The sequence below is a fragment of the Pongo pygmaeus genome, chromosome 12 (assembly GCF_028885625.2).
Source record: "Pongo pygmaeus isolate AG05252 chromosome 12, NHGRI_mPonPyg2-v2.0_pri, whole genome shotgun sequence".
NCBI lineage: Eukaryota > Metazoa > Chordata > Mammalia > Primates > Hominidae > Pongo > Pongo pygmaeus.
The window spans coordinates 44,987,787-44,998,422 of NC_072385.2; the positions used below are offsets into that span (position 1 = coordinate 44,987,787).

Below are 10,636 nucleotides of genomic sequence, written 5' to 3' on the forward strand. Positions count from 1 at the left end.
TTTACTTTCACAACAATCAAAAGACAAAATCCCATTGGTTAGTCACAGCAGGAATGAAAAACTTAGAAAAATATCTATTTTGAGAAATAAGTACCATGTTGATATAGCCACATATTCTTCAACTTAGTCCCTAGGATTTCAGATTCTTGGAAATCATGTCTCAACTGTGTGCATCCTAGTATGGCACCAATAGCAACTCAGCCTCCCACTTTAGAAGTAGTTCAATCAATTCTAAACCTTTCCATTTAGTTTCTGAAATATTCTAAGTGATGTGTAGGACTATATATTTGTCCAAATTACTCAGGAATGTCCATCCACTGGTGGGTACCACTATGTTTTAATAGATACCAGTCCTCTCTTCCTTCCTTCAGGTCATCAACATTCCAGTGTTGAATGGCCATGATGGAAATATTTGACATTTAAGAGTAAGCATAATTTATTTAATCAGCATTCTCTATTGGAGAGCAGGTTTTAAGTAGAACTGAATTCTGAAAATAATAAATAAGTAAAAAAAGAATCAGATAGTGTCTGAGTTCTTTCATGCAACTATAACAAACTCACAGACTGGGAAATTTATAAACAATAAATATTTATTTCTCACAGTTCTGGAGTTCAGAACTCCAAGATCAAGATTCTAACAGATTCAGTGTCGGTGAAGCTGTCTGGTGGAGCCAGAAAAGGCAAAGGAGACAAATTGAATGTTGTGTCTGCACATGGCAACAGAGATGGAAGGGCCAGGCAGCTCTCTGAAATCTTCTATATAAGGCCATTAATCCCATTTATTGAGGGCAGAGCCCATGACTTAATTACTTCCCAAGGGGCTCTCCCTTTTAATATCAACTTAGGCTTTAAATTCCAACATTAAGTTTGGAACATCACAAACATCTAAACCATAGCAGATGGGACTAGACAATTCCTAACAAAGTCAGCATATAACCATATAGGAAGAGTGACAAAAGCAGCTGCCTTGGTTACCTTTGACCAAGACTTTCTTACAAAAAGGGTTCCTTAGCAATATTCATTTATCAACACCAGTGATGACATGTTGATATTGTGTAACTCTTGATAGGATGTACTGAACACACATCCCTGCTGTAATATTCTTGCCAAAAATGAAAAATCTGACTTTAATCAATAGAAAATACCAAACAATAGAACTTAAGGGACAATCTGAAAAATAACTAGCCAGCATACATCAAAAGTTTCAAGGTATTTCAAAACAAAGACTAAAAAACTGTCAGAGATTGAAGGAAATTAAGAAAGCATGAAAACTGAATGCAATATGGGATCCAGAAATTTTATCCTAAAACATTAAAAGTAAAAATGATAAATACATGTATCAGTGGAAAGCTCAGTGAAATTCAAATAGAGATTATGACTTCATTAATAATAGTGGATTAACCATTAATGTTAAAGCTATTTGAAGTACTAGAAAAATCAGTTTAAAATGATTTTACATTCAGCAAAACTATCCTTAAAGAAAAGAAAAGAAGCCATGACTAGCATATATGTGCTATAAGAAACTCAGGAAGAAATCCTTCAGAATTCAGAATCACAGTAAATGACAATGAACAGTAATTTAAATCCATAAAATTAAATGAAGGCTTCATAAATATACTTACCTCAATTCATATGTTGTTGATGTTCACGAAAACTAAATCTTTGTGATAGATATCAGAGTTGCAGTTCCCTTGGTAGGTTAGAGGCAGAAGCTATTGACTAGAAAGGTGAATGAACGCAGCATGTGGAGAATTTAAAATCATTCATATTTGTATCTGGATAGTGAATGTGAATACTTTATTTGGTTGAGCAATGAACATGTTTGCACTTTACTCAGGGCACAATTTATTTTGATTTATAAAATTAACAGCAAACAAAGATCCTTTCAACACCCATGAAGAAAAAAATAAGAAGCACCAAATATTTACAGAAACTCAGCCGTATTAAAGAGAAGTGTAACAAGCACTGGGAAAATACTAGGAAGTAAAAAAAAAATGACAGTAAACACAGTAAACATAGAAATATATCCTGTCCCAATCAGGCTGCATAGATTGTTATTTCTGCCAGTTTTTTCTCAAGCATACAAAATATGTTGTTCATAGGAAAGGCCCCCATACCCCTGCACATATCATGTTATTTCTACACCACTGCACCCACCAGGGGATTTGCATATTGTCCCCCAGGGAGGACCTTCCCTTGCAAGTCTGAGATAAAAGCTCAGCACCAACCTTGACTTGACTAATTAGGACTCCTTAGGTCACCTTCTCACAATGAGGCTCCCTGCTCAGCTTCTGGGGCTGCTAATGCTCTGGGTCCCTGGTGAGGACAGAAGAGAGATGAGGGAGGAGAATGGGGTGGGAGGGTGAACTCTGGGGGCCCCATTGCCTCCCATGTGTGTTCTGTCCTCATGTTAGATGTGCACGTCTTGTACTCCAGGATGGGGCTTGTAACTTTTATATCTGCGTGAGTAAGGCATGTGAGGTTTAGATCTGTAAGAATGAGGAAGATTCTAGAAGGAGCAACGACCAGTGCTCCAGTGAAGACTCTAACAGAGAAAGAGGGAATGGTAGAGGAAACTTCTAGCACTCAAAGCACTCTGCTGTGCTTTGAAAATACGTTTTTATTTTGAAATTATATATTACTAGGGTGTGAATCAAATTATAAAAATTGATTTAGCCTGAAATAAATAACAGAAGAAAAATTATTTTAAAATTGCACTTAAAGTTTCTACGTAACCTTGCACTTCTCTCTCATTATTTCAGGATCCAGTGGGGATATTGTGATGACCCAGACTCCACTCTCTCTGCCCGTCACCAATGGAGAGCTGGCCTCCATCTCCTGCAGGTCTAGTCAGAACTTTTACATGGTAATGGGTACACCTATTTGTATTAGTTCCTGCAGAAGCCAGGCCAGTCTCCACAGCTCCTCATCTGTAGGACTTCCAATCAGTTTTCTGCCTTCCCAGACAGGTTCTCCCCAGTGGGAGGAGAGAGTAGACCAGTCATCCCCAGATATATCACAGGACTAGTTTCAACCTTTGGAAGCTGGTCTATATCCTACGGTTAAATAGGCATTTGTGATATGACCTGAAATACATTTGGACAAGAACTTCACTAACAATTGAGTCACTGAAGACTTACAGCCCTGTGTGATGCACAGCATAACCGTGAGTTTGCAGTGGTTGCAGGTCAGGGACAGATTTTATGCTTAAGATCAGTAGGGTGGAGGCTGAGGATCTTGGCTATTACTACTGCCACCACACTCTACAATATCCTCCCACAATGGTTCAGCACCAAACAAAAGCCTCCTGCTTGGATTGTCCCAGCTGCCCAAATTAGTTCCTTCACTGAGGAGTAGACAGGATATATTCTCTAAATCTGTGTAAGAGGAGGATGTTGGTGAACTCAGGAGATTAGTATGAAGCTACACCTCAGGTATCACACATAAGATCACTTCAGCAGTCGCAGCCTTAGCATGGGTAGAACCTACAGAAGATGCAAGTGCCCTCTAAGCCAGGAGACAGGAGGAAGGAGGAAGGGAAAGGTGACTTAGCTCATCTCAATCCTCTGTCCTTTGCATACATTTGTCAATCAGATGTATTCAGTCTACCAGTCACACAACTGAGGCTGATACATGACAACATAGCACTGGTACATTTTTGGTATTGTTTGGCTTAGCAGTTACTAGTATATATTTAACGGGAGAATATTTGGTGGTGTTAACACATTGCTTATCTCCCTTTCCCCAGTTGTACTTTACACTTGTTCTTGGCACACATTCTCCTCCAGGACTGGAGCATTCACAGGGTTTTATGTTACTGTTCTTATGGGAGTAAAAAGAAAAACGATTCACATTCTTGTTTCTGAACTAGGCTGGGATGCCCTGGGCCAAGTTGAAAATGTGAAAAATAAGAGTATGAATATTTATTAAGTTTTATCTGGATCTAAGATACTTATCCATGAACCAGTCCTGCAGCTGTGCCCAGCCTGCTCCATTCCCTGCTGATTTGCAGGTTCCCAGAGCACAACCTCCTGTTCTGAAGACTTCTTAATAGGCTGGTCACACCCTGTGCAGGAGTCAGTCCCAGTCAGGACACAGCATGGACATGAGGGTCTCCGCTCAGCTACTGGGGCTCCTGCTGCTCTGGCTCCCACGTAAGGAAGAACACTAGGAATTTACTCAGCCAGTGTGCTCAGTATACAGCCCGGCCATTCAGGGAAATCATCTTATAAACAGCTGTGTGGATATTTGTTTTTATGTCCGAGGAGTCAGATGTGATTTCCAGATGACTCAGTCTCCATCTTCCCTGACTGCATCTGTAGGAGACAGAGTCACCATCACTTACTGGGTGAGTCAGGGCATTTGCAATTATTTAAGCTGGTATCAGCAGAAACTAGAGAATCCTCCTAAGCTCCTGATCTATGCTGCATCCAGTTTGCAATCTGGGGTCCCATCACGGTTCAGTGGCAGTAGGTCTGGGACACATTTCACACATTCTCACCATCAGCAGCCTGCAACCTGAAGATGTTATAACTTATTGCTGTCTACAGACCTACAGCAGCCATCCTAGAGTGTCACAAGTCATAAAATAAATCCCCAGGGAAGCAGAAGTATGACTCATGGCTGCCCCAGGTGCTTCCACTGGTGCCTCCATCTGCTGAGAGTGTTTCTCAGGTGCAGCCAAGATTTAAAGGGTTTTTGTAGGAATGGCCAGAAGTCTTATCTGCATTCTAACTCTTTTTCTTCCTGCTCAGCCCCAGCAGCACAGACATGACACTATCTCTCCTGATTTAATAAGGGATAGCAATTATGATACCTGAAGAATCTGTGTTATTGCGTCCATCTGGGTCATAGATTAAAAGAGAAACCACTCTACAGATTGCCAGAAGGCATTGTTTTAATACAGGGAATTAGAGTTGAATATACAAAACTGGGAGTGTGGTAGTTAGGAAAGCTGACACTAGAAACAGGGGAGTCTCTGGAGGTCTGCCAGAAGCCAGAGTTCATGAGCCCCTAAAGGCATGGGCTATCTAACCATGTACTCTTCTTTGTCTAGGAAGTCCATATGCGAAGATGCTGATGCTATCAATTGATGCAGCACCTCACCAGATGATTCTCCAGTCCTCATCTCAGTGAACATGTTTGCCTACTGGTGTCAAAGAATATTGAATCACCTTCTTCTTACCTTCAAATATGATGAGAGGTCTTCTCCTTGAGTAACTCTACAAGAAACCATAGAGGGTTTAATGGGTTTCAGGAAAGGTGCTTTTAGAAATCATGGTGAATATGAGGAATTACAGCCAAGTAGGATAAGTATTTCCCAAAATCTCAGAATTTTACAGGTATGGGGTGGCTTCAGAATATATTTGGATGTCCTTACACGTATTATTAGAAAGTTTGGTATTATTGCAAGAAAATTTTATTAAGTCATAAAGTAAAAGAAAAAAATGACAACATTGCTTGAAATACATAGCGATCATTTGACAAATGAAAAAAAATTTTGACAAAACAAACAAGAACACCTATAGGTGCATGTAGCATACTTTTTCCTTAATATAAAAGCACTCTGCTACTTAAAATTTGTCCAGATTCCAGTGGCATTCTCAGTGTCACTATGAACACAGTACAAATTCAAAGTAGCAGATGTGCTTTAGAGCTTGCTGCATGATAATCTGCACTTCAACAAGTTAAGAGGTAATGTACAGGTGTTTTAAGAAGCCAAGTTTTAGAAGACATTTACTTTAGCTAAAGATTTTTTTCCCCCACATTGAGACCATTTATGTTAAAACCACTTAAAAATATATGCTGCTTTATTTCTAATTAATGCAAAATTACATTCGAAAATATTTTTAATATTCTAAAAGTTGGAAAACAATTATTTTTTATCAATGGATCAAATACTTTGATAGCTAAATGCAGTAAATGTTTTTAGAAACTTTAGGACTTAACAAAGTAAAAGAATAAATTAAATTGTGTTCACTGTTTTAGAGAACATTAGGATACCATTTGCCTGGTTAGTTTTGTTTGAAAATTGTGTTGCTTTTTGCTGCCTTCCATACAAATGTTGTGTCTTGGCTAGGCCCTTCCTTGATCCCAAATGAAACACAATCTAAAGGCAGAAGAACCACTGTGCTAAGCCCTTCTTTGAATCGGCCATATCATTGTTATCATAAATATCGATTAACAAGAAAATACCTGCTTAGTTTTATTATCCACTGAGTTTTGAGCAGTGGATAAGTGCATGTTTCCGTAAGTGCACTTTTCCATAAGTAAGGTAAATTCACTTTTTAATTCATATCATTTAGTTTTAATTTCTTCTAAGTGTCTTTATAATTGGATGACTAAATATTTATATTTATGCCATCAGATTTGATAACATACATCTATCTATATGACTGGATGTGTGAATATTATATTGGTCAGCTTCCACCCAGGTGGTCAGGTCAGAAAAGGCTGTTAGCTTAGCCTGAGTGTAGAATTTCTATTTAGATCACATATATCATGTGTCTTCCTGTCTTATATCCCTGTGTCTTCCTGTCTCACCAATTATCTAGATTCAGTGAATGGTGTATGGTACAAGACTTGTAGGAACTAAATTAAGTTGTGTGGTCCCATTTCTTTTGTTTCTACCCTAAATATGCCTAGTTGTTTTCCTTGGTGCATGACAGAATATGGTTGGAATGAAGAGTTATTGGAACTTTATCTCCCAAGTACACCTTTCACTTGCTGCTTAGGGATCTTTTCTGAGGGCCCTGAAGCTTCCTCAAAGAGCAACACTCAAGTACTCGCAGTGCTGCAGGTGCAGGGGTGACCACAACTGCACAGATGAGCAGCACCCAGGTTCTGACCCTTCAGGTTACCCATACCATTTCCCTGAAGACAGACAATCACACTGTCCATGCAGGTGACAGACAATGATGTTGTCCATGTAGGCAGGGGACAACTCCTTGGGTGATCCTCTAATCTACACACCGCTTGATTCTGTACAATGCTTACATCAATCCAGAGTCAGGTTCTCTTCTCCTTAATAGTTCCCAGAACATCTGTTTACACCCCCTGAATCTCATTTTATATACGGCTGCTCCTTTCCTTTAATCGGTTAAAATCTTTTGCTTTTTCTTCCTTTCTCTAGGTATCAAGGAAGCAGTTTTATTAATGCTGCTCTAAGTTTCAATTGGATCTTCATTCATTCTGGAATTAGAGTCAACAATATTTATCTAACTGTCAAGACGTTACTTGGCAGGCCCTGAAATCAAATCCATTGTGTTGGAGACAGAGCTTTAATCCTTATAGATTATGTGCCATTAGTAAATTTGCTTATGTGAAACTTTGGCAATAATAGAATCTACCTAAAAGGTCTCTTTACAATTTATACAAGGTAAAGCATTTAGAATAGTATCTAATCATTATATATGCTGGTATTAATTTTGTTGTTACTATTATGATAACATTTAGCACTGTAATAATCATTATTATCATCACTAGACTAATTTAGAAGAGAGTTAGGATAAACAATCTTAATTCTAATCCAAGGATGTTTCATCTATAGCCACATTAGTTTCTGAGATGGGATTTTCACTGACTGACTCACAATTCTTAAAATGCTAATGATTTGTTCTTGATCTATACTAACTTGCTCAGACCTTCAATCATGCCCACCCAGGTGTGTCCATTGCATTTCTTCTCATCATTCATTATCATAACTTTATCCTATGAAAGGTTAGAATGTCATATTGCTGTCCTTCTTACATAATCTTTATTCTGTCTTTTTAACCTTTTCCCATTTTTTCTACTACATCTGCCATAACTCAAAAACAAAATCTCAGGTTTTTCCCAGGATTGGCATGCTTCTGTGCTAAAGATGTTGTTCATTCTCTTACTTTCTGGATTTCTACAGGGACAAATTATTTCAAACTCAGGCCCTTCTGATACCTCAGAGGTATAGGGCATAAAAGAGAAAGAAAAAGCATATGTATGAGTGTGATTTGACAAATTGAAAAGTCACTTCACCTTTTTGTGAAGTCATCTATTTTTTCTTGCAAGGGTTTTCAAGTTGTGCATATATTTTTAAACACGTATGACTTCTTCAAACACCTTTCTTCTCTAAGTCTTTTCCTCCAAAAGCCCCAGTCAGATTAACTGTATCCAGTAAAGTATGGTTGGCCCTTCTCTGCTATCCTCTCTATATATACCCAAAAGTTTCCATTCTCTTCTAACATTTTTGTTTCATTACCATCCAAAGACAAAATTCTATTAAATTTTCAGATAATAAATTAAAAATTTGGAGAAGTACATATTTCTAGAAATACTGTCATGCATATGTAGCCACATGTTCTTTAACTGAGGGACCAGAACCTCATATTTCCAGAAAGAGTGTCTGAACTGTGTACATACTAAAATGGTACGAATGGTATCTCAGTCTCCTCAGTAGAAGTAGCTCAGGGCAAGCTATTCCTATCCATTTGATTCCTGCAGTATTCCAAGTGCTAGAAAATCATGTTTTTCCAAACAATTGATTCAGTAACTGCTGTTCATTTGTTGATACCACTACATTTTAATAAATCTCATTCCTCTGGGGTTTTTTTCAGGCTATTAACATTTAAATGGTAAATGCCCATCATAGTAACATTTGCCATTTAAAAGCCAACTTATTTATTTGTTCAATATTCTCTATTGTGCAGTAAGTGTGAAGAGGGTTAAAGCCTAAGCAACATAAGAAAAAATAGTTTCAGACAGGAATACGTTATTTCTCAGAAAGTCAGCAAATAACCAAATACAAAGAGTGATGGAAGCAGCTGGCTTAATTAGCTTTGTCCAAGACCTCCTTTCAGAAACCAGAATCTTTGGGACACAGCAAAAGCAGTGTTTAAAGGGAAATTTATAGCACTAAATGCTCACAGGAGAAAGCAGGAAACATCTAAAATTGACACCCTTACATCACAGTTAAAAGAACTGGAGAAGCAAGAGCAAACAAATTCAAAAGCTAGCAGAAGACAAGAAATAACTAAGATCAGAGCAGAACTGAAGGAGACAGAGACATGAAAAACCCTTCAAAAAAAAATCAATGAACACAGGAGCTGGTTTTTTTGAAAAGATCAACAAAGTAGATAAACCACTAGCCAGACTAATAAAGAAGAAAAGAGAGAAGAATGAAATAGACACATAAAAAATGATAAAGGGGGTATCACCACTGATCTCACAGAAATACAAACTACCATCAGAGAATACTATGAACACCTCTAAACAAACAAACTAGAAAATCTAGAAGAAATGGATAAATTCCTTGACACATACACCCTCCCAAATCTAAACTAGGAAAAAGTTGAATCCCTGAGCAGACCAGTAACAAAGTCTGAAATAGAGGCAGTAATTAATAGCCTACCAACCAAAAAAAAGTCCAGGGCCAGATGGATTCACAGCCAAATTCTACTGGTAGAAAGAGAAGCTGGTACCATTCCTTCTGAAAATATTCCACACAATAGAAAAAGAGAGAATACTCCCTAACTCATTTTATGAGGCCAGCATCACCCTGATACCAAAACCTGGCAAAGACACACACAAAAAAGAAAATTTCAGGCCAATATTCCTGATGAACATTGATGCGAAAATCCTCAATAAAATACTGGCAAACTGAATCCAGCAGCACATCGAAAAGCTTATCCACCATGATCAAGTGGGCTTCATCCCTGGGATGCAAGGCTGGTTTAACATATGCAAATCAATAAATGTAATCCAGCATATAAACAGAACCAATGACAAAAACCACATGATTGTCTCAATAGATGCAGAAAAGGTCTTTGATAAAATTCAATACCTCTTCATGCCAAAAACTCTCAATAATCTAGGTACTGATGGAACGTATCTCAAAATAATAAGAGCTATTCATGACAAACCCACAGCCAAGATCATACTGAATGGGCGAAACTGGACACATTCTTGTCAAATACTGGCACAAAACAAGGATGCCGTCTCTCACCACTGCTATTCAATATAGTATTGGAAGTTCTGGGAAGGGCAATCAGGCAAGAGAAGGAAATAAAGGGTATTCAAATAGGAACAGAGGAAGTCAAATTGTCTCTTTTTGCAGATGACATGATTGTATACTTAGAAAACCCCATCATCTCAGCCCCAAATCTCCTTAAGCTGATAAGAAACTTCAGCAAAGTCTCAGGATACAAAATCAATGTGCAAAAATCACAAGCATTCCTATACACCAATAATAGACAAACAGAGAGCCAAATCATGCATGAACTCCCATTCACAATTGCTACAAAGGGAATAAAAAACTTAGGAATACAACTTACAATGGATGTGAAGGATCTCTTCAAGGAGAACTACAAACCACTGCTCAAGGAAATAAGAGAGGACACAAACAAATGGAAAAACATTCCATGCTCATGGATAGGAAGAATCAATATCGTGAAAATGGCCATACTGCACAAGGTAATTTATAGATTCAATGTTATCCCCATCAAGCTACCATTGATTTTCTTCACAGAATTAGAAAAAACTACTTTAAATTTCATATGGAACTAAAAAAGAGCCCGCATAGCCAAGACAATCCTAGACAAAAAGAACAAAGCTGGAGGCATCATGCTACCTGACTTCAAACTATATTACAAGGCTACAGTAACCA

General features: G+C 38.0%; 1 pseudogene; it reads left to right on the plus strand.

Annotated features, from left to right (window-relative positions):
* The first annotated feature begins 4,099 nt into the window (after positions 1-4,099).
* On the plus strand, positions 4,100-4,592 carry LOC129026659 (immunoglobulin kappa variable 1-27-like; annotated as a pseudogene).
* Positions 4,593-10,636: the final 6,044 nt, after the last annotated feature.